This window comes from Mauremys reevesii, linkage group 4 (assembly GCF_016161935.1).
Source record: "Mauremys reevesii isolate NIE-2019 linkage group 4, ASM1616193v1, whole genome shotgun sequence".
NCBI classification, from domain to species: Eukaryota; Metazoa; Chordata; order Testudines; family Geoemydidae; genus Mauremys; species Mauremys reevesii.
The window spans coordinates 83,484,243-83,508,937 of record NC_052626.1 but is presented as its reverse complement, the minus strand read 5'-3'; the positions used below and the strand labels follow the sequence as shown (position 1 = coordinate 83,508,937).

The window sequence follows — 24,695 nt, the reverse complement described above, 5'->3', positions numbered from 1 at the left end:
ATGAATATCAATGAGCCGTATCATGCCATTGATATTAATGTAGAAATGATCTATTAAATCAATAGTGAAATCTATCCAAAAAATTGCATGATATCAAATATATATAATTAAATATAAACTCTTGTAGAGGTAGAATTGGTAAGAAAGTATATTGCTAAATCCAGAAAACCACATAGTGATATTAAGTTGACTGCTTGGTAACAAGTTGCAAATGATGAACCTCTGAGGTATTTGATATAGCATAGATAAAGTGGGGATGCATAGCAGAAGTAAAATCAATGAGCAATCTGGCGATGTCTATAGTAGAGGATTAGGACCACCTCCATTTAAGACGTGTATTTGTCTGTTACTTCCAGAAGAGATCATATTTAAGTACAACATGCAGCATATGAATAATAATACCATTCATAATGAATGTATGCTAATACATGTATTTCTATAGGCAAAGACCTGCGTGAGGGGTGGTGCATAAGCTGCACTGATTCAGATGGACTGGCCGGGGCGGAGCTAAAACTCTGGCCATTCCCTGCCTCTCACAATGTAGCTCATTTCATCTATTGGCTAAAACATCCCAGACTCATTAAATAAATGTAGATTCAAATACAGAAGAATTAAAAACCCCAGCAATGAAAATCAATGTAAAACCACGAATGAACTCCCTAAGTTGGGAGGTATTCTGAGGTAAAAAGGCTTTGAACTCTGCTTTTTTAAAAGGGCTACTTCCACGGTCCCCCTCAGGTTAAAAGAGAGGACTTGCAGAATGTTGAGCCTTCCTCAGTCTCCAACAGCCCCCCTCCTCTTGGATCTTAAGCGATGCAGTGGTGTGCAGGGACAAAAGTGATTTGATTCATCTGAGGCTGGGCTTTGCTTGCTCTTCACTCTTTTAAGGTTCATTTAAAAACTTAAAACAGAACATTGCTTTAGGATGAGTGTAAGGGATCAGATCTAGGGGTTTCCCATTGATACAGCTTTGCTGCCACCCAAGCTGACAGCTGCCCAGTTGGCTGAGAGTATGGCATCCACTAGTAAGGGAAACTTCTTGTTCCAGCTGGCACTTCCTTATCTAACAGTTAGAGCTTTGTAAGTGTGGACAGCTGCAGTTTCAGGAATTGGCTCTATCTGTATCAATTGGATTTGTGAAGTCAGTAAAAGGCCATGAAGCAGATTCATGGGATTTCCTGTTGGTATTAGTAAATGGAATCTACTGCCGAATTTTAAGAGAATAGGAGACCCAGTCTATGCCTTTTAAATGAGGTCTGTGGTTAATGCAGGCTAGAGAAAATCACTGATCGGTGAATGTGTGCGAGGTATGAGCTCAATCACACTGAGAGAAATGCAGCTATGTTATCTGTTTTTGCACAATGGGCTGGAGTTGAAACAGCCTCTGTTAATATTGCTTAAAACCTGATGGTCAGCAGGTGACATAATGCATCAAGTATCTAAATATACATCTAAGGTATGTCAAGTATTTGGCACTTAGGTGTTACAGTAAAGTGAGTTAGGACTCATGGATATGAATCTTGGCTCTGCCACTGATGTGTTGTGTAGCCTCGGGTAAGTCACTTAACTTTTCTCTGCCTCAGTTTCCCAACCTGTAAATTGGGATTAACAATGCTAAACACTGTAATGAATTTGGTGAAAAATGGTATATATGCATGATACTATTATTATGTATTAATGCTGAAAGGAAAGTGTCCATGAAACTTTCATTCCCTTTTTTCTCCTTTACAGGACCTAAAGGTTAAAAAAATACTTACCTCCTTAAATATAGCTAAGAATCCAAGTATACAAATTCCCTAAAATGTAGCAAGTGCCCAAGATCTCTTGTGATGCACAGGTGGACATGGTGACAATGCACTTGTTTGTAAACTGGGGGATTCCCAAGTTTCAAACATTTTATAACATGGCCACTTTGGGAGGGCTTAGTGTTGTCCTACACTTGCTCACCCAGCAGTAATATACTGTAGATCAAATATTTCAACAACAGCATTGTATTAAATATTGTATGTATAATGTATGTTTTTACTGGTAAATAATAAAAGAGATGCATTTACTTTGCATTTATTATTTGAAAAATCTCAACACACATTGCTATGATTGAGTAATTCTCATGACATCCCTGTGAGGAACGGCAACATTATTATCCATAATTGTCAGATGCGGGAGACAGGGGCGTAGAAAGGCTAAGTGAGTTGCCTAAGGTCAGACAACAAATCAGAGGCACAGCTGGGAGTAGATCTTTGCTCTAACACAGGGGTTCTCAAACTGGGGGTCGGGACCCCTCAGGGGGTCACAAGGTTCTTACATAGGGGGTCACGAGCTGTCAGCCTCCACCCGCTTTGCCTCCAGCATTTATAATGGTGTTAAATATATAAAAAAGCATTTTTAATTGTTGGGGGGGGGTCGCACTCAGAGGCTTGCTATATGAAAGGGGTCACGTGTAAAAAAGTTTGAGAACCACTGTTCTAACTGCTAGACCATATTCTAGACCGTATTCCCTCCTGGTAAACAGATAAGATTCACCAACCCTTCATACTAATGGTATTTTATGAATATTAGATTAGAATATTCTAAGATACTAAACCTTTGCATGTTGGCCACAACCTGATTTGTATACACCAGCTTCCTACTATCACTAAACTCAAAAATAGTTGAAATTTATCTAAACCAGTTTCATTATGTTATAACTAGTGTTTGATGATTTTCCCATAGATATGCGGATAAAATCTACAGCTGTGATGTATGTCATTTTCTTATGTTAGGTAACGCAGCATGTGATTTTTGCATAATCTGTTGCTTCCTGGTTGGACTATTGTTTCCTTAGGAAGTGGCAAGCCATGATGATTGCTTTATTTCCTGATAACCCAACAGATAGCAAATTTCCCCACCGTGGACTGAGTCAGCTGAAGAAACTGGTGTTTTATAAATGCTAGCAGATGATTTTCATACATTGATAGTTATCAAAATCCCCCTGCAGTCCTGCATGTGGGGTAGAATCTTAGTAGGTGACAATTCAAAAGGGCTTGTGTGATAGGACAAATGAGTATAAAAGGCCAGACTTCTCTCTCACAGTCCCCAGAAGTAGTACTTTTTTTGGTCACATGATTGAATGGCACTGAACATTTTAAAGAATAATAATCAACAAAGAAATTATTGTCTGCATATTTTTTATGAGCCAAATGGTTTCATAGGGCCCATATGTTCCTCTTGCATGCAGATCTGCAAAATCCAAGCAAAGTTGCTACATAGGATTCCTTGGGATCCAGAGAGAAGTCATGTAGGAAAAGTGCTTATAAAACAATGGAGGGCTCAATCCTGTAAGGTGCTGGGCACTCTGCTCCCAATCTGGCACAGCAATTAAGTGCGGGTTTAACCTTAAAGCCAATGGGACCTACTCACATTCTTAAAGTTCAGAACATATGTAAGTACTTTCCTGGGTCAGGGTCAGAGAGTTGCACACCTTGCAAGATCAAGCCCTAAGAGACCATAGAAGAATCCCAATGGTTTGAATATGCATGAACTGATACCACAGAAGTGCAACAGGACTAGACCAAAAAAAAAAAAAAAGCTTCCTTTTCATTATCCAGCACACAATTCCCAAGTATTGTATGGGTCCCTGTTTTAATATAGAACTGCCTATTGAGCAGTATGGCTGTGATCTCAATTTCTGAATAATCCTGGTGCACAGCCTTTCTCTCTTTGATGTGCTACATACAGTTTCTTTTCTGCCTTGCTTGAAAACAATTCAATAAATTTTTAAAACAAAAGGAAGTGGACTCATATTTACTTAGAATTAAGCCTGCAGTCATCCTAGAAAGCTCAGATTTTCAACCCTTAGTGAGCCACTCAAAAAATGGGGGTGGAGTTTTGAGTCTGTAACAAAATGTAAAGCTTAGTGAATTTCATATGCTTTGGGGATGTACAATGAACCTTGCACAGATCTAGTGTCAAATCTAGTGACTCAAACAGGGTTTACGCTGGTAAAAAATAGTTTATGAAGAATGTTGCCAGTCTCTGTAATAGTAACTCTGATCCTGTGAGTCTGACGTTGGCAGCCAGCAACCAACAGTTAAGCATCTGATGAAATTTTATCCAATAAAGTATATTTTTATTTGGAAAATATGATTAGGGAAGCTCCTTTTTGCTACTTATTTCCTCTGACTTAGTGCAGCCCTTGGCTGTTTCCTGAGCTAAAAGCTGCAGCTAAACAGACTTTTTTGCTGAACAGCATGTCTCAACGTTTTCCTCTCAGCCATCATGTAGGTCTAGTTGCATTGTTGATTCCCATTATATGTCTGCTGGGATGTAAATTATTTCAATTCCCCCCCACTCCCCTCTGTTCTTATACTTTCAAGAGGTTTAATCCGTGAAGGGGACTACTTCAAAGCTCTCAGAAGAAACTCATTTCTTGATGGATAGAAGGGCCAATAAAACAAAATTAGATTTTTATCTCATTGTCTCTATAGGAATGAAGTATAATAATTATTTCAGGCAAATACATGTTGGAGACAATAATTAAGATTGATATCATGCCTTTATAGACAAGTAGATTCTAAAATAAGCATTAGTAATAGGATTAAACATTATTGTGGTGACCCTCTTCCCCCCTGGATCTCAGCATTGCCAAAGTGCCTAGCAAATTTGAATGTAAGAAGCTTGTTCAGTGAAGGAGAAGAAGGGGGGAAAAGGAAATAAATATAATTGTGTACCTAAATGTTTTTACAGCAGCTCCTGTAGCCTTGAGGCCCATTAAATATCTTAGTCTGTATTAGGAATATTTGTGGAAATGTTGAAGAGAACAGTTGCTCAGTATAATGCCTGCAAGTGTTATTACTCACGCGTAGTAGAATGGTTAGATAGCAACTTGGTCTATCAAGATTATATAAAAGTACAATGCACAGTCTAAGTTAAGATTGCCACAGTGTTAGCTACAGGCACCAAGGGAAATGTTACATGCCTTTACTCCAATAATCTGGAAATAAGTCTGTAGACAGCAGCAGAGCTGACCTTAGGTGCACTGGTACACTAGGTGAAGATAGGGAGATTTCCAAATCCTATCTCCAAGATGCTCACGCTCTTCTTGCTTCTTTCTAGAGTGACCAGATGTTCCGATTTTGGGGTCTTTTTCTTATATAGGCTCCTATTACCCCCTCCCCCTGTCCCAATTTTTCACATTTGCTGTCTGGTCACCCTACTTCTTTCTCTCATTTCAGCAACCCATGTGGTCTCCTACCTGAGTCATTTTCTCCTCCCCAAAATGTGTTCCTGTTCTCAGTTGTGTGAATCAGGGGTATTTGGGGTCCGATCCTGTTGACCTTTATTTCTGGGAGTAGGTCTATTTCTTCATTGAGTCTACTCATGGTAGCAAACACTGTGCTAAATAGTAAATGTGTTTAGGCTCCTCCTTTATTTTCCAAAAGTGCACCAACATCTTTAACACTAGCTGTGGTGGTGATGCTTTAAAGGAGGTAACTACTATGGTCTGGCCAGCCCCCAAGCAGGTGTTGGAAGAAACAGCATGTAAAATTCATTGAAAGAACGTGTTCATCTTACAAAATGCCTGCAGAAAGATACCTCAAAGAGAAACTTTGTAAACATCAAGTTCATTGGTCACTTCTTGGGAAACATAGAACAGCATTTCCAACTGCAAGCATTCAAAAATCATGATTCAGGCACCAAATAAATAACGAGGAGCTTTTTAAATACTACATTTTGGTTTCTTTTTCTTTGACTTCTAATTTCTGAGTCTGTAGAGTGGACTCACTTCATATTTCAAGTTTTGCCTTAATAAGGATTGAGTGAGGACTTCAGGATTGGGTCCAAGTTGGAGACTAATTAGCTGCTCAAAACATTCTTTTAGAAAGACATTGGTCTGTTACCCCTTTGTGCCACTCAGACAATAGTGGAGTTAGTCCCATACTCCTAAATGGAAGTTCTTTCAATATGGGAGTGTCTCTAGAAGGTCAATGTAGAGCTGAAAAAGTCAGATCCTCCATCCGCCAACTTGTAGTCCTCAGCACAGAGACCATGCTGGGGATAATGAAAAACATTTTGGGATAAGGAAGGATGGATAAGATGCATGGCCAGAGTGCTCTGGCTATGCTCAGCTCACAGATGGTCTTTGGTGACTCCTGCTACATGGAGCTGCTCTAACCTGTGTCCAGTGTTGGAGTTAGGCAGAGATTTGTGAAGCCCCAACTATTGCTTCCCCATTTTGTTGCACACACCTCAATCCACCCAAATTTGAATCCCCAGACGTCTTTTCTGTGGGGCAAGGTTATCTAACCACTTAGCCCTGCAGCTTGAAACATAACAGACAATTCTGTAGTATTTCTTCAAATCTTCATTGACATTTTCATTGTGAAAGCAATGACAGTAGAAGCAACGGCAGCAAGCACTTGCCTATCTACTCTAGCCTACCACCTACCTGATTTCTTTTCAGTCAGAAGTTTAAATGGTTGCATAAAGCAAACAAACTGTCAGCAGAGCTCCTGGCTTGGTATTAAACGTAAAACTCCAGAGGTGATGCCTCTTTCTAAATAGATTAAGACAAAAATAAGTGGAAGCAGCAAATACAACTTGGTTGGCCTGGACCAGCCAGCTCAAACCTACTGTGAGCTTCTTGTTCAGCCAGACTTGCCCACAGGACAGAAATAAATAAATACTGCCAACTGGCACGACTTGCTATCCAACTTAAAATGTATTTAGTGAATTTTTTCCAAACAGTGTAAAACAAAATAAGTGGCAGCAGCAAGCAAAGCTCTAACTTCACCGCTCACCTCAATCAACAGAGCCAGCTACCATGCCGAATGCCAGGCTTATTTAAAGGGAAAGTGGGGGCCGTGGGGAGGGGGTAAGTTCAGACTGGACTGACTTGTTATAAAACATAAAATTCATTCAGTGGCTCTTCAGCTTAACTCTTTGGAATAAAACATTAAGAACGAGGGATATTAATTTGGCAGGTAGCAAAAGTTAGTGTTTGGTAGCAGCTGAAACAGCCCTGCAATGCCACAGAGCTGGCCCTCCCTGGCTTCAGACCGTTGAGTCTCCCACTCCATTCTTACTCTGTTCTTTCTCCAAGGTGATATTTGTTTTGGTCTCACTTCTTAATGCTTCTTATACAGCAGCCTGAGGACAACCAAGGTTTAATATCCCAGTATCGGAATTAATGGCCAAACATGGCTTCCTGGGCATTTGGACCAAGAACAATAATAATAATAATGCTTAGCACTTACAGTATGTACCATTTTACATCTTCAGGGTTCTGGGTAGAGACTCATTAAGCCTAGCAGTGTGCTATTTTATCAGAATGATTATCTGAAGGGGATCTCCCCATACTTCCTCTCACCTACCGGGAGTCTGAGAAAAAAGACAGAATGGGAAGGAAAGAGGTAAGACTTACAGAAGTGTGGGACCAGAATGTGAGAAAGTAATGAATTGGTGTTGGTCCTCATTCACTAAGAGATCAGATAATAATGTATTAGCATTAACCTCAATTCACAACAACAAATGTAGGGTTTGTCTACAATGAGAAGTTAATTCAGATTAAGGTAGGGTGTGAATTTAAAGTGGAATAACTGTTCCTGATTAACTCTGCATGGATGTTTTGATTCTGGAATAAATCAGGAATAGTTACTCCAGAATAACTCCCTGTGTAGACAAGCCTTTAGTTCCCAATGCACTGGAACCAGTCTTCATGGCAGGTTCAGTAATTGATGTATGTGGCCTGATTCTCTTCTCACCCCAATTTCACCTCGGTGTCAGTGGAGTTACTCCACTGTGGAGCCATAGGTGTGATAGCTCAAATCCTCATCCACAACGAGCTCAATGACCGATACACTGGCTGTAACTGTTGTCAACACTGCGATCAGTACGTGCAATAGTGTCATCAATGTTTTGTGGATACAGTAGCACTAGACTTTGTTCCCAGTTAAGATGACTCTCATATATTCAGAATAAAGAAATGCAGGACTAGACAGCAGCTCTCTTTTGGTAGATGTTGTGTCTGCTGGAAAGCAACTGCTTTCCCCTCCACTCCTACCCTGATGCCAAGTGGCTATGAAACGTCAATGAGGCAAACAAAGAAAATATGTAAAAACTTTAAATGACAAGTTTGTGTTGGCACAATTTGTTATGGGGTGAAATGAATTGCTGTTCAGTGCTCCAGCTGGAGAAAGACAATATAAGAAGTGCTATATAAAGCAGATACCTTTGTAGCTCCCACAAAAAAAGGCCCAAGACAACCAGCTTAACATCCCTTTTAGGCTGCCAAGTTCCCGGACAACACATTTGTGAAAACAAACCAGAAAGCTTTTTGTCTTGTGCGGTTATGGCTAGAAAAGTGACCTTACAAAAATGGCAACTTCTTACACAAGATATCTGCTCCTTGTGTGTGTTTCTCCTATCTGCTTTGATGACTTTACTGGTAAAAAAGCTGATATTTCTGATACCACTGCAGAATTAACACTACTTTGGAAGAGTGAGCCGGAATTTATTCTGCCTTAAACCTCACCCCGTGAGTTGTCAGATCACTTCTGACTGAAGACCCATTGTAAATGGAGGAGGGGCCTGAGCCCAAGCCCAGCTTCAAACACACTTAGACTTTGAGGGGTTGAGAATCCAAATCAAAATCCAGTTTTGAACTTTTTCTAAAAGTCCCTGGTTTGGAGGAGAGGGGGATCAAAACACAGGTGTGAAGCTTGTATTGTGAAGGCTTACGTGTGCTGATTCTTTACATGGGGATTAATTTTAACCAATGTCTTGTTTCCAGACACTTTTTTGACCATACCTGTTCTTACTGAGCTTAAACATAAGGCCTCCAGTGCAGGGGAGTACAGCAGTGACAGGAAACCCCTTACTCCTCCTGCGAGGGCTATTTGCAGTACCAGAGCCTGCAAAGAGGAGACTGCAGCTGCCACCAGGCTTCTCCTTCCTCTCCCATCCAAGTAGGCAGTGAGAGGGCAGGAATGGGTGCAGCCAAGTCTCTGTGCCTTCTTCCCATGCTGGCCAATGCACCAGAGCTGGCATGGAGGGGTAAGTAAGGTGCCACCTAAAAGACTTACTTTTATAAATGGAGTAAAGTGGAACCAGAGATCAAATTGTGACTCTGAGACACACTTTAGAACCTGGCCTGTTCCTGGGGCAGCACAGCTAGGCACTGCTTTTTATTTGCACTGAATTGCAGAATCCAGCCCAACATGAGTATATGAAGGAGCATGGAACATGTCTGATTGCTTGTATACATGAACATTTAGTTTGCAGCAAGCGGTGGTATGAATCTACCCTGCACTAGTCTGCTGTGAACTAATTGTCCCTGTCAACGCTGCTAATGCACATTAACAGTGTGTTAATGTGCTTTGATTGAGGGCAGGTCTACACTACAGCCTGGATCGACGCCCTGAGATCAATCCACCAGCGGTTGATTTAGCGGGTCTAGTCAAGACCCGCCAAATCAACAGCAAATTGCTCTCCAGTCGACCCCTGTACTCTACCCCCGGTGAGATGAGTAACCCTGTGATGTAGACCCTGCGGTAACTCAACCTAAGGTATATTGACTTCAGCTACGTTATTCATGTAGCCGGAGTTGCGTAGAGTAGGTCGACTTACCGCAGTAGTGTAGACATAGCCCTAGTCTTGTACTGAGAACATCAAAGCACATTAATGAACTGTTAATGCACAGTAGCAGGGTTCACATGGACAATCTGTCTGAGTCAGGCTAATGCATGGTAGAGTCCCACTAAATATTCACATAAACAGGCCCCAGTCACTTGATGAAGTTAAAAAAAAAGAAAAAAAAAGAATCCAGCAACAGAGAAGAAGTTCTCGCTGTCATCACTGCAAAACAACAATCCAGCCCAGGGTAGATGGTGACTAGAGATGGATGGGGGAAATGCTTTTCCTATCCTCTTAATATTCTCACCAGTTTACAACATTTTCCCATCTTGAGACAGGGTGAAAGGTGAAATCTTGAAAATATTCACAAACTAAAACACCCATTTAAAAAAAAATGTCAAAAACCTTTCGTTTTCAGTAATTTCAAAATGTTTTGTTTTGATTTTGACCTTTTTTTAGTCTAATAAGCTAAATTTCAAAACAAAATGTCATTTTGAACCATAAAACCAGAATTTTTCAGTTAGAAAATATTGAAACAGAATGTTTTGATAATTTTGAAAAATTGCTTCTCAACACTTCTAAATTGGGAAATTTGCCAGTCCTGACCCTATTTTGCAAACAATTTTACTTTTAATAAATCATCATCTTTCGAAAAATAATTAGTCAAAAAATTCCAAAACAGCTCTAGCAGTGACCAAAAATCACCATCTGATTGCTGCTTGGTAGCCTATGTGAGAAATGCTGCTCTAGATAATCTAATCTGACCTCGTGCCATAGAACTCCATCCTGTTACACCATACTGAACCCAATAACTTGTGTTTCACTAAAGCCTATGTTCCAAAAAAAAAAAAATCTAGTCTTGATCTGAAGGTATCAAGAAATAGAGAATCAATCACTTCTCTTGGTAATTTGCATGAGTGGTTAACCATCCTTACTGTTAAAAATTTGTGTCTTATTACCAGTTTGAATTAGCCTGGTTTTAACTTCCAGCTATTGGTTGTTATACCTTTCTATTCTAGATTAAAGAGACCAAATACATTTCTTAGTCTCTAAGGTGCCACAAGTACTCCTGTTCTTTAGTATTCAGTATTTTTTCTCCATGAATGTATATATTCACTGTAATTAAGTCATCTTTGGCTCTTCTCATTGATAAATGAAACAGATTGAGTCCCTTATGTCTTTCATTGTAAGGTATTTTTTCCAACCCGAGTCAGTGACAGGTTCTACCAGGGAGGAAACAGCAACAGGGGAAACACTGCACTGAGGAAAGACACTAGCAGGGAGAAGACAACTGCCTCCTCCCTGCCAGAGCCTTTCCCTGCCGCTGCTGGAGCCTTTCCCTGTGGTGAGGAAGAGCTCCAGTGGCAGGAAGTTGCCCAGGTCTTTCCCTGTGGTAAGCAAAAGGGGTTCACAATTGGTAGCTGCCCAAACCTTCCCCTGTTACCTCCCCCATGCCAGAACCTTTCCCCGCTGGGGCAGTCTTTTCCTGTGGTGGGGAACAGCTCCAGCGGCGGGAAGGCAGCAGAACACTATGCTGTTAAAAGTGGTGTGCGAGTTCATAACCTACACACTCTCTACTCACCCAAACTGTGCCAAGCAGTGCGGAGGGGAGACACAGTTTGGGTGAGGAGAGAGCATGTAGGGCATGGGCTTGAGTACATGTCCACACTCTTCAGGCATTTCTGGACTCTACCCCCCCTAAGCTGTGCCTCATTCGTTACATTGCTGTTTATACCCGTGCTAGGAGGGCTACATGTGTATGTAGTTCACACAACACCAAAAGAAGAGGGCAGTGTAGCTATACCTTTGGTTCGGTAGCTGGGTGAATAATTCAGAACAAATATAACTGTTTCTCACTTTTCTTTTTCGTGACTGTGGGCAGATTACAAATTTCTGGAATGTATTATTTATTCAAAATGATTTGTCTGAATAAAGGACCAGATTCTGAGTTTGCCTCTCCCTTTGTGCATCTTCATCCTTTTAAAATCAAGATTGGATTTTTTTTTTAAATATACACTCTAGTTAAAAATATATATATATTTGGGGAAGTTCTATGGCCCTGTGTTATACAGAAGGCCTGACTAGATCATCACAGTGGCCTTGCAATCTATGAATTTATGAACTCTATGAGTCCTGGGAATGGAAAAGAATGGGCAAAAATGGCATTTCCTGATATTCTTAGCCTGACTGCAGACCTGCTCAGCCATAGTGTACATTGCAGCAGCCCCAGGGGTTGTTCTAACTTATACTTTGCTTACTACAGCCTCCCATGGGACACCAAAAGAGGAAAATAGCCAGAAGTCAGTGTACTTTTGTTATGTCCTCTCATTCACTGATGCGTCCCCTATGGCAGACGTTGGGCAGGGCAGGGGCCAGTGACGTACCCTTACAGTCAGCTGTATGATGGCCACGGATGTCCCTGGCTCTATGAGGGTATTTTCTCTGAGCCATTCCCACCCTCTTTACCACAAGACATGTGATATGATAGTGTTCCCTCACTGGATGAATAGAACTCTTTGAATCAGATTTCTCCTGCAAATGGTCACAGAAAGCAGTTTATCTTTTTTTCTTTTCTCCAATATTCTGCAATAACTGGTCAAGGGGTTTGCCTGTTCAGCAGAGATACCTCCCTGTTACCATGGCCGCTACAATAGCTCTTTAGGGCCTGATCCAGAGTCCACTGAAGTCAGTGGGAATCTTTCTACTGATATCTCGGGGGGTTGGATCAGGACCAGAAAATGGGCACAAAAGGGACTACATGTTGTAAAGTCTGCAGAGTCAGGCCCTTAATGTGGTCAATAAAAGACAAAGAATGCAGCAGACATCCTAATCTTTTAGTTTGGACTAGACCACAGTGAGCTGTTTCATCAATGTACTGGGGTTTGTGTACTGGGATGAGATGGAAAGATTTGGCCATGTGTATGTATGCAATGAATTTTTTATTTTATACACTTTTTTCTTTGATTGTGTGAGTCTAATCTTCATGAAGAATGCACTGGAGACTAAAGTCTTATATGAATCCACAAAACGGGTACCAGCAGTGCAAATTTCTCTGCCCTGCCCAAACAATGCATGCCTCAGTCCCGACCTGAAAAGACCACCTGTAGGGGTAAAATGTTAGTTTGGTATCCATGGCCCATTCATTGCTTTGCCACTCAGCTAAGGCTGCCAATTAGTGCCAACTGTGGTGGCAGATTTTGTGATGTGGACACATGTTCGCTGGAAACTGGACTGGGATATCCGACTCATTTCACATAAGGCACAATGAGTTCTTTGCTCTGTGCTATACAAATGAGAATTGTCGAAAGCTTTCCTCACTGTTAGCCTCTGTACTTACTCTGAGCTTACTGAGTGTAAATAAAAGGGAAATTGGTGTTATTGCAGGGACAAATTAGCACCAGAACTGAGCTGTATTTTTTAAAATGTGCTGCTAATTGTGCCCAATTTGTGCTGCAGTGCTCACTCAAATGCAAAAGCAGAAAAACAACTGAACACATTTCGAGGTGCCAAAAAGAGCTTGCACTTTTTTCTTAGCAAATTATCTTTCCAGTTTCACACTACACTAAGTGCCAAAGGGTCCCACTAAGACCTTTATCTGGAGTAATCAAATTAGCACTGCATGTTAGTAAATTAGGTTTTATTTACAATGGTTGATATTAGCCGCAGATTTGGGCATTAAAGGAAAGCATTTCAAAGATTTCACTTAAAAATTTTATGCGAGTTACATTGCTTCTGTCCACGGAATTTAAAAAAATACAGGGCTATTGAAATGGAAGAAAAGAGGAAAGATAGTAACTGGATTCTACTTACACAGAAGCATAGATTGGGAATTACAGATGTTACTAAACTTAAAAGTAGAGCTGAAGCAAACTGCCAGTTGTAAACATTAGGGAATGGGCTTATTTTCATTTTGACCAGATTCATTCTTCCCCACAGTTCTTAAAAGGTCACATTTCTGCCATCAGTTATACCCATGAAATCAGTGGCGCTGCATGGCTATAACTGAGGGCAGAATATGGCCCAATATAGCCATTAGGCACATCAAGCAACCTGCCACTGCCAAAAAATATACCACTGATACAGTGTGAATTTCAAACTGCTGCAAGTGTAGGAGATAACAGAATTGCCAGAATGAAAGGAAAAAATACAGGCCAAATTCTTCCCTGGCAAATCTCCACCGAAGTAATCAGAGTTATGTCAGGTCTGAATTTGGCCCATTGAGGTTAATTAGCGAATGTACCATTCTTTGAAGATATAATAAAATACTATGTAAATGCTAAGTATTCTTAAGGCATCACATCCCAGGAATTTGTATTTTATCTGATGAGTGTGAAGCTAGCCAAGGCTGGACTGGTCGTGCGTCACTGAGAGGGTGGTTATAGGAGTGAGTAGAGAAAAGAGAGCTAAATGCAGAAGTAGATTCTATAATGGTGGCCAGAGGTGACGTGTACGGGAGGCATGTGGGGTCAGCTGCCCCCCAGCTTGGCCTGCTAGGGGGAGGGAGAGCGGCTCTGTCCTCCCGCTGTGCCTCGCCCCTCCCCCCCCCCCCCACCACATGCTTGGCTCCTGTCCCTGGCAGCTGGGCTGGGTGGGGTGTGGAGGGGCCCAGACCAGCCACTTCTCATGCTGGCCACTGGGTCACTGCTCCGTGCAGCACGTCGGGGAGGCGACGGCTTGCGCCAAGCCTAGGTCAGGCTGCTGGGGACAGGGACAATACCTGGACAAATCCTGCAGTAACAAACCTGTACACAGACCCCATGCTTACATGCAGAGATCATCTCCAAAAACACAAGTTACTATAGAAGAACTCTATTAACTGATAATAGTAGCAGGCTCTTATCTACTCAGTATAGGCCAACTACTTGAGGGGGACTGTCACACAGAGACCCCCTTGGTGCAGGGTCCCCTGTTCTTTGCAAAACACTCTGACCTCAGACCTGACAAACTCACTACATGAAACATGTGATGTATAGGCTATTTATCTATAAAGAATAACATGTAAGGTATCTACAGAAAGCTTGTAATTTGTCAAGATTCATAACCATTGAGGGATGTATGTACAGGTAATTTTTAAGAAATAATGTATTTATATTGAAAGTATGCTTTATGGACTTGGAGTAGAAATTAGTCACCAGGAGGTAATGTGGCTCAGTGATGATCCATGCAAGCAAGAGGGAGCTCTCACTCCTTGCTAGTCAGCCAGCGAGGTCATGCAAAGTTCTATTGTCTACTGTGGCCATGTCCAAGAACAGTCAATGGAAAACTATCAAAGACAATTGCATAAGATCAAAACCAATTGGAGTTAAAAAGAAACATTATAGCAGGCAGGAGATTGGCCTGCCTATGAATAAAGACCACAGGCTGTTTCAGTATAGCAGACTGGAGGGTAAAGGCCTCTGGATCCATTCACTGAGGAAATCGCTTGAGAAGCAAGGGGTTTTCATGAACGTTTGAGTCCTGGTTCTTGTGAAACCAGCCAGTTCTGCAATAGACTGAGCTATGGGGGCATTGCCTACTTAATTAGATAGGAAAGGTAACTCTTGAGAAGTGTAGACCCAGGTTTGCAATTTATGATTTTGTTTTGTTGTTGTTTCCTCGTTTCCATAACTTTCTCTCATTCCTAGTTATATCTTTATTCTTTCTTAAATAAACCTATTTTTGTTCTATTACAAGTGCTCACAAGGGCTGTGTGGTTTACAGGAGCAGTAGTTTAAGGTAAAACTGGTAAATTGGGCAACACAGGATCTGGAATTTCTGTGAGTAGCCAGTGTCGGGGCTGGATATCACAAGGGAACAATTCAAAGGGACTCGGGGACTGGGGTACACCTATTATTAACCTGCAAGGCAAAGTTAGGGCTGGCATAGGCCAGAGGAGAGTGCTTGAGTGGCCGGAAGGCTGCTGGTGTCATGGACTCCTTCGGCTGTCTTTGTTGTGATGCTTTCCACATTCTGTTCTGCTCATCCAAAAGCTACCTCTAAATTGGGCAGTTTCATCGCCTACATTACTATGGTGCCATATATGATCTCAACTAGCAGGAAAATCTGGAAGGACAAAGACCAAGACATGTAGAGTCCCACAGAATTAGCAGCAGCAGTAGTCTTGGATAATTGGGTCACCAAAAATCATAGAATCATAGAAATGTAGGGCTGGAAGGGACCCCAGTAGGCTTTCTAGTCTAGTCATATGCTGATGTGAGATATGATGAGATCCGCAAGCAAGGAAATGGTCACTTTCTCACTCTAATTTGATCCATAGGAACCTATGTTCTAGAATTAATCATATATATGAAAACATGCACTATTTTAAAAGCCCACAAGCATTGGTGAAACAGAGTAAACACTATTAGTCTATCAAGCTGAATTTGGAAAGGAAAAGTATTTTTCAGAACAGTCTCTGATGTTAAGCCCTTCTCCCTGTATTTTATTCCATGAGCCAAAAAGAGGGCCCATTCTTTCTAACAATGCCCTTTCAGCTACTTTGATGCTAAAAATAAAAATGTTTGATAGTTATCCAAGCAAAGAAGGTGAAAACAGTAATTTCCAGCTTTTCTAAACCTCCATAGCTGTATCCACATTACAAAAGCATTGCACCAGTAGATGAAGACAGATTGTTTTTTCTGCATTGTATACCTTCACTTCTAACCCTGAAGAGTCAGAAATACTAAGGCTACTAAATGATTAACATGATTTTTTTTCATGACTTTGTATAGATGTCTCAGTGGAATCCCTACCAGACCAGAGGTCCCCAAATTAAAATGCCCTTGATAGCTAGTTCAGTACAGCAGGCAAATGCCTGTTTGTTAATGACAACTTGCAAAGTGGCTAGTGTTACTTTACTATTTAGTGAGGGTGATACCTTTTGCTTGGTGACTAAAGTTTGTGGTGTGACTAAATTCATACTGTGGGTTCCAGAACTGTGACTGGCTTGAGGAAAATGACAAGAATTACTTTCTTAGCTTTGCCAGCCATTCCATGGCTGTCTAGGGAAAGATTTTTGTAAAGACATTTTGTCACTGATTTACAAAAATGCCTCTACTGGTAATATGACTCAACTTTAGTAACAAGATTTCCTGAACTGAGGACTATGGCTGCTGCTGTGTTATCATTGTCTTCATGTAAAGGGAAGCACGGAGAATTAGTGCTAGCAGAAAAATTCTGTTGAAACTGTTTTTTTAGTGGAAAATTTGGTTTTCAACTAAACAAAAAAGCCAAAAGTGTTTGCTTAACAGTAAATGTAGATTTCTTGTTCAAAACCGTTATGTCTGAAATATGTCAGTTTGAATATATCACCATAGTGCTTTATAGGAGTTGAAGTCTGGTCATGTCCCGATTCTCCCCCGTATACCAACGCCTGAGTTGGACGTCACCTTCCATGATACACCATGGCTATGAGACTCCCTTGATGCATGACCTCCCCTTACCAAGAAGAGAAGCCATGGTGCACTATGGGAGATGTAATGAAACCAGGGATCCCAGCCCATTGAGGAAAATGGGATCATGAGGGACCCAAACTACAGCTCCCATGAGGCTGAAAAATCAAAATTCTCTATAGAAAATTTCAACTAAAAAGTCTGTTTTAATTTTCATTGACATTTTCTGTGGAAAAAAACTCCCGTTTCACACCAGCTCTGCTCAGAATCTCAGCTTAAAAGGAAACTGTTTTGTTTTGTTAATATTGCTGGTGAAATTAATGCTCATGAAAGTAAGATACCAGTTACACTGCAGTAGGATGCCAGGTATTGTACATTCTTTTCTCATACAAAACACCTTAATACTGATAGACAGGTCCCTAATATTCCAGTTCTAGGTTTCTCCGGAGCTGATTACTTACAATTGTACTACATTGTTTGATGGATCTGTGATGATAAAAAACCACAGCAGACTAGAATAGAGGCTATCACACTTATTTTCCCTTGTGATTTGAGTCCAGATTTGAAGCCAGACTAATTCATTAACCTACTGTGCCACTCAGTCCTGCTTCACATGAAATAATGCTTTGCTGAAAAGAAGAAAGAAAATCGAAAATCCTTTTGTGGCAATAGCTGAAAACATGCCTAATATGTCAGTACCTAAATACATTTCTCAGTTCAAAAAGATTTTGTAGTGTCTGCCTCTCTAGCTAGGAATATATAAAGCTTTTAAATGAACTGAATCATATGGAAAAAATGATTGAATTCCTGAAATGTCTAATTGCAGCTGATAAATGGTACGTGCCTCCTGTATGCCTTATTATGGGAAAATTCCTGCTGGGAACTGAGAAGTGTTGAATTCTTTCTCTGTTTTGTACTGGCCAAATCCAAGGCACCTTGAAATGCTCACCTATAAAAGGGGACCAGGAAATGGAAAATGAAAAGGAAGAGGTTCTCCCACATACAAAGAAGACCTGGGTGTTATTTTATTTTTCACAGGTTTGATTTGGGTTGAGGTTAGAGGGAAAAATTTCAAAAGCACCAAAATGACTTAGGAGGCTAAGTCCCATTTTCACAAGTGACTTAAGCACTTTAGTGCCAAAGTCTCATTGACTGCTGAAAATGAGACTTCATCTACTAAGTCACTTGGGCACTTCTGAAAATGTTACTCCATACCTACCCTGTTTTACCTCGAAAACTCTATGGAAGACTAGAGAACTGGTAGGATTATAACATTTCAAAGCATCAGGGAAGTGAAACCTCATTAAGAATTCAATCATGAGCCACCTAACTCCCCTGTGTGACGTACCTGAAGCAATGGTCTTTGTGCAGGGAAGGAGAGAAGCCACTACTAGATGGAGCCCTGGCTCTGCTGCCTCTCCCCCCAAATACACTGGCCAGCGGAGCTGGTGCAGAGGCAGAGGTAGGCTGTGCCAGGAAAAGAGCTGGCACCACTTACTTCCTCTCATGCAGCAAAAGGGAAGCAGGTTCCAAACTGTGACTCAGTGCTCTGCTCCTAGGGATATGCAACTAGACTCTGCCCCTTTCTTGGGCTGGATAGAAAGGTGCCAATCCAGTCCTTAATGTGACTTTACCTTTAGAAGCCTGTTTCTCCAAATACAAGAAGAAATCTCCTGATCATTTTGTCATGCTCCCAAATTCCCTGGACAGTATATTTGCTCCCCTATCCTGTGTGAATCCATCACACTATGACTATTTGGTGCAGGAGCTGAGAGCAGTGGAGCAAAGAAACAGCACACATGAAGAAAGTGATAATTCACTTACCCTCCTATCTGACAGCCTCCACTGAGGAAATCTACCCCTCTGTTATTGTTACATCCCCAAGATTGGATGCTTTTCTAAAAGATATGTTTTAATTCAACAAGTAATTATTTTGAGGAAGTTCTATGGCCTGTGTAATGCAGGATGTCAGACTAGATAATCACAGAGGTCCCTCCTAGTTTTAGAATCTGTAACTCTACAGAAGAGCTGCCAGTATGCAGAGAATGTGGGAGAATGGAAGATTGTTGGGAGGATGTTGGGGCCAATCTCCAAAATTTAGATCTGGAGTGTGAACACCTCAAAGTTAGAGCCTGGTATTTTGGATTAGCCCATTATATAGAGAGAAGGGTGACATCTGAAACTGCGTTTATATTCCTAACTCTCCAGAGTTTGGGGGTGTTCAGATCCATGGTTTTGGTTTCAGCCCATCTTTGTCTGGAAGTTCATGGTATTCCTCAGGATGAGACTAGCCTTACATGGTTTCAGAAAACCTTCTGTTAGCCAAATAATTCTTAACAGGCCTGGCATTCAGATCAGAAACATGCAAGCTATTACCAACCTGCATTATAAAGACATATCAAGCTTTCCCTTCTAATGGGAAAATTATTTGGATGAATAAATGCTCCAAAGCTTGTGAGTTAACTGACATTCACCTGGGAGGCTTGTTCCACATCAACATTCTGAATATGTACTGTCAGCATGTGATAAAGAGCAAGCCTTACAAGGAAAGTTTAAAATTGCACCATCATGCTGGCGGGAAAGGCAAACCTGTGTGAACATGGGAGCCAGTGGCATTGGTGAGACTTCAGGGAATGTTCAGAACAAGAATATTGCACCATAATCTAGTCCTCATCAAGGATTACTTTAAAGCAGCTCCCCAGGGCTGGATGACATCAGAAAGCAAGGGAAGTAATGAAGCAAGGAAAAGAGTTGGACTTGAGTCATTAGGGGTTGTGGTATCTATTTGTTGAGTGCCATTCATTAATTGCTTATGCTAGTGGTATTAATTCATACTGATATAACAAATCTTACTAGCCACGTACATCATTTTTTGGATGGTCTCTGATAGTTCTTAGGGCAAATCTTTCTTTAGCCTTTTTTTTTATTGTTTGTTTTGCACACCTAGTTCACCCCATGTACTCAAGAAGGGTTCTCTGAAACTTGTACACTATTTTCATTGTCAAGATTTACTTATCTTTTCTTTTTTCCACTGAAGCACTAAGCAGCTCTTACAGCAATGTAGGTGTGTTTGAGAATTATAAGAACCTTCAGTTCTCATACCAAACTACACCCACACAAGTCAATTCCAGTTTCAGTGACTAAAGGTCATGTGAATGGCAAAAAATAACAGGTAAGAGCCTCATTATCCTATTAAGAATAACTGAATTTGCAGCAGTGGCTTATTAGAAAGGGAGCTACCAGCGCAATCGGTAAGTCTTGCCTTTCCTTACATTTGTTAGGTATGCTCTCCCATTACTAGTTGTTTACAAGTCAGTCCCATCCCATGAAAGATAAAAACATAAGGTGAGTTATGTGCAAGTAGTGCTGGAAGGACATACCCCTTCGCAGTGCTTAATTTGTGCCAGGGCTTGCTATCGCTGAGGCCCAGCACCTCTGGGCTTGGCAGTTCATAGGTCCAGCGCCTCTGGGCTTGGCATGTCAGTTATACAGTTAAAACAATTGCTTGAGCCCTGGCTACTAATAGCTTGAGCCCGGGTACCATTTTCATTACAAATTAAGCACTGCCCCTTTGACTTTTAACAAACCAGGAAGAGAGATGGACTGCAGCAGATTTGGTTATCTGCAAAGTGGGGGCTAGCCCCTTGCCCAGGGATAGATCATGTGCACCACCTAATAACTTGGCTTGGGAGTGTCAAAAGGCAGTACTGGTAGTATGATTTCAAATGACGTGGATTGTCAGGTTCCTGGGGCTGATGGCATCTTGTACATTTGTCACTCCTTTCCCAAGACTGCATACTCATGCTTGGCAGGCCTGACTGAACTCTCTAATCATAGTGGTTCACATTCTCAGCATGCTGTTTTCTCTTACACAGGAATTCCCCAGTGTGGTGATCTCTTCCATTCAGTGTTCTCAAAGGGGTCTTTGACTCTTGTAATATTTGAACTGAGCTGTAAACCTGGGAGATGTGTTAGCCTGGATGCTTTGGAAGCCAAGATAATCTACATTGTACATAAATGATTAGGAACATCAGTTTATAAGGCTGGTCCTCATGGGAACAGACTTTGCTTTTAGATTCTTTGAGAATACTACCTCAGAGAGATGCTCCATCTCCCCTGCTATACTGTGTTGTGAGGCAATCTGTCTGTGGAAATGGTGCATTAGATTGCAGTGTTCTCCTCAGCATTACCTCAGGCTGGCATACAACATACTGTGGATGTTTACGACTTCTGTCTGAGCACGAATTTCATTTTATTACATCACAGCAAGCTACCCTTAATATCAGTCTGTAGCAGTGAGGCCAAATATTTGGCCCGAAGGTCAGATTAGCAGCTTGTAGGTCATATCAGATTCTGCAAAATCTAAGATTTCATGAAAAAAAGTTCTAGACCTTTTGGTTATGAAGAAAACCTTCAAAATATAATCCTATTTGATGGTGTATCTCTGAGTCTTCAGACAGCCTGAAACAATGGCTGTGATATGTGTTTTCTTCCCTGACCTCCATTAAGCTGTCTGGGACATGAACTCGAAAGCCTAACAATGACACTTTAAATGTTAGTGTTCACTATTTCATTGCAGAAGCCTGGGAGAGCAGTAATTGAGAGGTGCTGCAGGGAAGGAGAAATGGAGGGAAGGAAGCAGGAGAAATACAAAGGACAAGGAGGAAAACACCAGGAAGGTGGGGGGAAAACAGAAAATGGAGGATAGGAAAGGAAGAGAAGCAAGGTCGGATATCATACTAGTCCTAAAATGGAGCATATTTTCACCCTGAGTGATGCAGAATATGGCAATAGTAAAAAATAACTAAAAGTGTAACTACTACATAAAGGCCACATTCCACCATTGCACTTTGTGCACACCTCCTGTTGACAACTGAAAGAGATTCACTGTGGATTAAGGGAAGCACATAGTTCTAAATTTATACCATGAACCATGATCTGGAATTCATCTCTCTCCAGTGAATGATCGATCCCCTGATCGATAATGAACAAAGCATCTACCTCAAATCTGTTGAGATTTTTTTTCTTTTTGCACATATTTTTTGGTATGTATGTGTCCTATGAGATTTAAATAAAATCCTATCTCCCTAGCCCACTGCTATAGTCAGTAACACTCAATAACAAAGCTCAATCCTGGATTCAAGCAAAATAGGATGATTGGTCACAACACTCCTGTTGGTCCTGCTTGCACAGTTCCTATATGCTTCTGACCATGTTTATCTACTCTGCCTTGGTGGTCTAGTCAGCACTGGTGGCGTGGTAAATGATAGCTCCCCAATGACTGCCAAATCCACTGCCCCAGTCTCAATTGAGGTGGTGTTACCAATAATTACATCTCCCTCCTAAGTCCCTGATACTCTTATGACATGAAGGTTAAGTCGTTGTTTTGAAAGAAAACACACTTTATTGACACCTAAAGCTGCCTTCAACTGGATATTCTGTAGCATTAAAAATGATTGTTAATAATAATTAACACTGGGCTCAATAGTGTTTGCTCACAAAGTAGGGAAGAATAATTCCCTCCGCTGCAGAAATTAGTGTGTCAAATACCGTGCCCTGCATTATGCAGGAGTTCAGACTGAGAGGTCACAGTGCTTACTTCTGTCCTTAAAACCTATGACCATCATTCAATGCTTCATCTTAACAAATCTGAATTAACACCTCGGTGATTTAGGGACCGAAAGGATTATTATCCTTATTGTAACACATGTGATCAGGATTCAGGCAGTGGAGTAGGCAGCAATAGTGGTGTGGTTTACCAGCTCATCCCCACTCTACTGGTAACAAACACAAGGCCAGATAATCTGATTTCAGGTCGAGGTTGGGGAGCTAATTGGCCAACTGCATGGGAATAAGGATTTCCCTTTTTTAGTTTTAATTTCAACCTATATGGGCTACTTCTATAGCAAAATTACCTGAAGTTTTCCATTGTCATTCCATAAACTCCACCAAGGAAAACATGGCTCTTAGTATTTTACCCTGAGTTTCTACAAAATCCCAGATTATGTGGTAATACCAAAAACAAAACAAAACAAAACAAAACTGTTTGCTTAATCATATAAAAATAATTTCTTCCCCCATTCTAATAGTCTTAGGTAATAGTAGGCAGCAGGAGAAGGCAGTGAGGACACAGGGCTTTTGTTTCTTTTTGAGCTGAAAGCAATATTTACTTTCTGACTTTTGCTGGTATTTTTTTTTTCATTTGTTAGGTGGAGCTTTGTTTGCAAGAAGCTGCTACCTTTTTAAAGCAGGAGAGAAGTATGGCTGCCAGCAACTGGATCCCACAGTAGGATTTTTTTTTTTTAAAGCGAAGATGGGCCAGCAAATGTGAGAAATCTGAACTGAGGCCGTTTGGTACAGGCAAACTCATGTATAGTTGTGCAAGATGGAAGATATGGTTGTTGCTGATTAATATCTGATATGACAGGTTGCAATTATAGGCCTGTCAGTGCAATCTCTGCTTTGAGTCTCATTCAAATGAAAAAAATTCACAAGTATTTTAGAGTTTGCATTGTGTGGATCTGATCATTGTTTTCAGTGAAAAGTAGTGAAAAAACTGGATTAAGCATGGCTTAAAATCCTATTATTACTGCTTGCAGTGATTAAAAAAAAAAAAGTACCACAGTGGGTGTGTTTTGCTTTGTGTGAATGCTTCTGCTTTATATGACGAGGAAGAAAAATGTTAACAGTAGAGTATAGGTTAGTTTGATTTGTCTGTACATTTAAAACACTCAAATAAGATGTCTAAGTGCCTAAAATGAAATATCAGCATCGGTGACTGTCTCCATAGCATTGATAATAAAAGTTGCTTTAAAATGGATATATATTAGGTTTGATTCTTTCTTCCACTCCCTGTTCATTGATTTGATAATGGAGACCACACACCAGTGCCCCCTGGTGGGACCATGCAGAAATTTAGTGGTCTTCCCTGCAGTGTGGCCTAGCAGCTGGTATGTTACTTCAGAGTAGCTTAATATGTCTGGTTTTTGAAGCAAGCTAGCTCAGTTACTCCCACATTGCATTTTTCTTTGGCATCTGAATAGGAGACATTCATGCTAAAGCACCATCAGTCGGGGACCAATAAATAAAAAGGTGAGCAGAGAGCTTTGTAAAGGAATGTAATCCACTGAATCCTCCTTAGTTCCTCAGGCTCCCAAATACCTGAAGATTTGTCTCCCTCTTCCAGTTCAGGAGTTGCATGAAGTCACGGAATATAGAGACCCTCTCGGGCCCAGATTCTGCTCTTAATTACATCTGTGAATTGGGAATCACTCCACTGAAGTCAATGGGGGGGGTGACTTCTGAATTACACTAAAGTAACTGAGATCAGAATCAGATCCACAAACCAAGTAGGAGTCTAGTTGTTTGCTCAAAAAATAAATACAAGAAAGCTAAATTAAAGCAATCGTTAAAGACCAGATTTAATGTGCTATTTAAAGGCCTCATCCCAGCAGGGGCGGCTCTACAAAGTAGGCTGCCCCAAGCAGCGCGGAGCGCTGCGCCGCCCTTCCCCGGTCCCGCGGCGGGTCCCCTCTTCCCGCGGCTCCGGTTGAGCTCCCGCCGGCATGCCTGCGGCAGGTCCACCGGAGCCGCGGGAAGACGGGACCCGCCGCAGTCACGCCTGCGGCAGGTCCGCTCGTCCCGGGCTCCGGTGGACCTGCCGCAGGCATGCCGGCGGGAGCTCCACCGGAGCCAAATGCCACCCTCCCCAGG

General features: G+C 41.3%; 1 long non-coding RNA gene across 2 annotated transcripts in view; it reads left to right on the top strand.

The window, feature by feature from the left end:
- The window catches only part of LOC120404586, a 62,609-nt gene extending 38,881 nt beyond the window's left edge, over nucleotides 1-23,728 (top strand). The window contains exon 4 of one of the 2 annotated variants that reach the window (XR_005598047.1): nucleotides 23,192-23,728. This is a non-coding gene — a long non-coding RNA (uncharacterized LOC120404586). Of the gene's footprint in view, nucleotides 1-21,561; nucleotides 23,148-23,191 lie in introns of those variants that run through there. The other variant, XR_005598048.1, reaches the window with a different exon arrangement.
- Nucleotides 23,729-24,695: the final 967 nt, after the last annotated feature.